The following is a 5,027-nucleotide window of genomic DNA, read 5'->3' on the forward strand; positions in this document are numbered from 1 at the left end:
TCAACTTCATTTTACTGTCATTCAAAATCATTTTGTGGATTTTTATACCCTGCGCCACACAGTGTGTCCTTCCCATACATTCGACGGCCAAAAATAGAAGGAGTTGTACGAGAGTAATGAAATTTGGCACGAGTTCCTAATATAATAGAATTAAGAAAATTTCAAAGTATCGACAAAATCGGTTCAGATTTAGATATAGCTCCCATATATATCTTTCGTCCGATATGCACTTATACGGCCCTAGAAGCCAGAGTTTTACACCAATTTGGTTGAAATTTTGCACTAGGAGTACAATTAGTAGCATAGTCTAGTGTGCCAAATTTTATTGAAATCGGTTCAGAGTTAGATATAGCTCCCATATATATCTTTCGTCCGATATGAACTTATACGGCCCTAGAAGCCAGAGTTTTACCCCAATTTGGTTGAAATTTTGCACTAGGAGTACAATGAGTAGCATAGTCTAGTGTGCCAAATTTTATTGAAATCGGTTCAGATTTAGATATAGCTCCCATATATATCTTTCGTCCGATATGAACTTATACGGCCCTAGAAGCCAGAGTTTTACCCCAATTTGGTTGAAATTTTGCACTAGGAGTACAATGAGTAGCATAGTCTAGTGTGCCAAATTTTATTGAAATCGGTTCAGATTTAGATATAGCTCCCATATATATCTTTCGTCCGATATGAACTTATACGGCCCTAGAAGCCAGAGTTTTACCCCAATTTGGTTGAAATTTTGCACTAGGAGTACAATGAGTAGCATAGTCTAGTGTGCCAAATTTTATTGAAATCGGTTCAGATTTAGATATAGCTCCCATATATATCTTTCGTCCGATATGAACTTATACGGCCCTAGAAGCCAGAGTTTTACCCCAATTTGGTTGAAATTTTGCACTAGGAGTACAATGAGTAGCATAGTCTAGTGTGCCAAATTTTATTGAAATCGGTTCAGATTTAGATATTGCTCCCGTATATATCTTTCTCATACAAATAATATTTCAAAAATGCCATATCTTCTGTAAATTTATAACTAGAATGTTTATTTTTCGCAAAAATGCATATAGCATCTATTAAATGCTGTTTTGAAAATATGAAGAAAATCAGCCCACTGTAACACCCGTCCCCGTACAACCCCCATACAAAAATTGTACAGTCCACTCTATTAAATTTATTAACAACATTTTCACATCTTCGTGATAATCTAATTTTTTAAGCTTCAATTTCGTTCTTAATGAATTGATGTATGGGTCGGAGGATATCAACAAATGATGCATTACGTCTTCGTTAGTAGAACAGCGCCCAGTCTTGCGCGAGTTATATAGCCTATAACGTTTATAGTCTTTATTCCTCGCTTCCTGCTTCATTATGGTATGTAAAAATTTATTTAAAAAAAAATAATAACTGATATATATAGCGTTATATTTTCTAATTTTGCAAAAATAAAATGCACATCAACATAGGTTCTATTTTTAGAATGACTGCAAGAACTGCTACAATTTTAAAAGATTCTACACATTGCGTGTAATAATAAGTGACGTTATTATTCATTCAATCCCAACGTCTTTAATAGCTCAGTGGATAGAGTTGGCGGCTGGTGTGCGAACATCTGGAGTTCGAGCCCAACTCATGCTCAAGTTTTCATTATGGTATGTAAAAATTTATTTAAAAAAAAAAAATAACTGATTATGATTTTAATTTCAGTGTACGAGCACTTTATACACAATTATCTTACAAATATACTATTTATAGTAATAGACATGTACACAGGCAAAACAACAACAAGCTGTAACGAAAGAAAGAGTGCACAGTTGTTGATGCACTCGTAAAATAACGCATAACTCATATTTTTTACTGTAATTTTTTGGTTCTCCATTGTTTTTTTGGCCGCGGGCAAATATGGGCACAATTTTTTTTTGAATCTGTTAGCTGAGACCCTCAGCTTTAATTTGGTATAGGACTCCATGTTTCGCACTGCTTCGCACACAACTAAAAGTTTAACGGAAAATCATAAATGTTTATTTTTTTGGCCCAAAATAAAAAAAAAAATAATTTGTTGTTTTTTTTAATTTTTATTTTTTTTTTAACTTACATAATGCTTGATGCCTATTTAAAGTGAAAAAAATTTCTATAAGGTACACCCGGTGTATAGTTTATAAGTAACAATGCTTTAAATATGACATAGAAAACTAACCTATTTGAGACTTGTTCACATATGTCAACTTTGCGCTGCTCGGGACAGAAAACCAATGGAGATATTTGCATAAAATTTTACACACATGACCTTTGTAATATAGTTTAACCAACTGTGCAAAAATCATCAAAATCGGAGAGCAGGTCCAAAAAGATTTATTGCCGCAGCGGACACAGTGTGCGCCACACTGTGGAACAGGGTATTATAAGTTAGTGCCTATGTTTGCAACACCCAGAAGGAGACGAGATAGCCACATGGTGTCTTTGACAAAAATGCTTAGGGTGGGCTCCTGAGTCGATATAGCCATGTCCGTCTGTCCGTCTGTCCGTCTGTCCGTGAACACATTTTTGTAACCAAGGGATTAGGTAGTAAGGCCAATCGACTTCGAATTTGGCACAAGTATGTGTTTTGGGTCAAAATAGAACCCTATTGATTTTGGAAGAAATCGGTTCAGATTTAGATATAGCTCCCATATATATCTTTCGCCCGATATGCACCTATACGGTCCTAGAAGCCTGAGTATTACCCCAATTTGGTTGAAATTTTGCACTAGGAGTACAATTGGTAGTATAGTCAAATGTGCACAATTTTATTGAAATCGGTTCAGATTTAGATATAGCTCCCATATATATCTTTTGCCCGATATGAACTAATACGGTCCCAGAAGCCAGAGTTTTACTCCAATTTGGTTGAAATTTTGCACAAGGAGTAGAATTAGCATTATTCCTATTCGTGCCAAATTTAGTTAAAATCGGTTCAGATTTAGATATAGCTCCCATATATAGCTTTCGCCCGATTTACACTCATATGACCACAGAGACCAATTTTTTCCTCCGATTTAGTTGAAATTTTGCACAGGGAGTAGAATTAGCATTGTAGTTATGCGTGCCAAATTTGGTTGAAATCGGTTCAGATTTAGATATAGCTCCCATATATTGTTTTCGCCCGATTTACACTCATATGACCACAGAGGCCAATTTTTAATTCCGATTTAGTTGAAATTTTGCACAGGGAGTAGAATTAGCATTGTTGCTATACGTGCCAAATTTGGTTGAAATCGGTTCAGATTTAGATATATCTCCCATATATATGTTTTTCTGATTTCGACAAAAATGGTCAAAATACCAATATTTTCCTTGTATAATCGCCACTTCTTAGTCGAAAAAGTGTAAAAATGACTCTAATTTTCCTAAACTTCTAATACATATATATTGAGTGATAAATCATAAATAAATTTTTGCGAAGTTTCCTTAAAATTGCTTCAGATTTAAATGTTTCCCATATTTTTTTACTAACATTGTGTTCCATCCTAGCAGACTTAAATTTTGAGTCTATAAATTTTGTAGAAGTCTATCAAATTCTGTCCAGATCGAGTGATATTTAAATGTATGTATTTGGGATAAACCTTTATATATAGCACCCAACACATTTGACGGATGTGATATGGTATCGAAAATTTAGATCTACAAAGTGGTGCAGGGTATAATATAGTCGGCCCCGCCCGTCTTTAGACTTTCCTTACTTGTTTTTGATGTTTTCGTCGGTAACCACCTCTTTCGGGCGTCCACTGCGTTCACCGTCCTCCGTGCTCTTTTCACCACGCTTGAATTTTGCATACCAATCAATTATTGTTGATTTCCCTGGGGCAGAGTCCGGAAACTCATTATCAAGCCAAGTTTTTGCTTCCACCGTATTGTTTCCCTTCAGAAAACAGTATTTTATCAAAACACAAAATTCCTTTTTTTCCATTTTTTTCACAATAAAAAAAGTTGCTTCACAAAAGACGCTCTATTTCACAAACTAATTGACTTACAAACGTCAAATTTTGGTACGAATCATTTGAAGGTTGGTACTATATAAAATAATATGCATTTAATACTAGCGACGCCATGTATGTGTCAGACCGGGGGCTTATCAGCCAACCTGTTACTTTATGGGGTCTTAGAGCAATATTTCGATGTGTTACAAACGGACTGACAAAGTTAATATACCCCCCATCCTATGGTGGAGGGTATAATAAAAAAACAAAACGAATAAAAAATTTATTTCTATAGAAAATTTTGTCAAAATTTTATTTCTATAAAAAATTTTGTCAAATTTTATTTCTAAAAGAAATTTTGTCAAATTTTATTTCTATAGGAAATTTTGTCAAAATTTTATTTCCATAAAAAATGTCAAATTTTATTTCTATAGAAAATTTTGTCAAAATTTTATTTCTATAAAAATTTTTGTCAAATTTTATTTCTATAAAAAATTTTGTCAAAATTTTATTTCTATAAAAAATTTTGTCAAATTTTATTTCTATAAAAAATGTTGTCAAATTTTATTTCTATAAAAAATTTTGTCAAAATTTTATGTCAATAGATAATTTTGTCAAAATTTTATTTCTTCTTACAGTTTAGAAAATTTTGTCAAATTTTATTTCTATAAAAAATTTTGTCAAATTTTATTTCTATAAAAAATTCTGTCAAAAATTTATGTCTACAGAAAATTTTGTCAAAATTTTATTTCTATAGAAAATTTTGTCAAAATTTTATGTCTATAGAAAATTTTGTCAAAATTTTATTTCTATAGAAAATTTTGTCAAAATTTTATTTGTATAGAAAATTTTGTCAAAATGTTATTTCTATATATCGATGCTGTTCCAAATTCGTCTAACCTACCCAACAGTATATTTAATGTGTTACTCGCTACCATTGGGTAGACGGAATAAAAATTTTAAGATGATCTAATGGTGCCAATATCTCCGACTGTCTATTATAGTCATCTCTGCGTTTCTAAATAGGGTACAGATTTGTTTCAATTCAATTTGGCTAATATTTTCCATCGTTGTCTT

The 5,027-nt window shown here is 32.6% G+C and overlaps 1 long non-coding RNA gene across 1 annotated transcript; it reads left to right on the forward strand.

Moving 5' to 3' along the window:
- Window positions 1-1,219: 1,219 nt before the first annotated feature.
- Window positions 1,220-1,754, forward strand: LOC142219418 (uncharacterized). The gene is made up of 3 exons (XR_012717565.1): window positions 1,220-1,368; window positions 1,461-1,646; window positions 1,702-1,754. It is a non-coding gene; the product is annotated as an uncharacterized LOC142219418 (long non-coding RNA).
- The last annotated feature ends 3,273 nt before the right edge of the window (window positions 1,755-5,027 follow it).

This window comes from Haematobia irritans, chromosome 1 (assembly GCF_050003625.1).
Source record: "Haematobia irritans isolate KBUSLIRL chromosome 1, ASM5000362v1, whole genome shotgun sequence".
Classification (NCBI taxonomy): Eukaryota; Metazoa; Arthropoda; class Insecta; order Diptera; family Muscidae; genus Haematobia; species Haematobia irritans.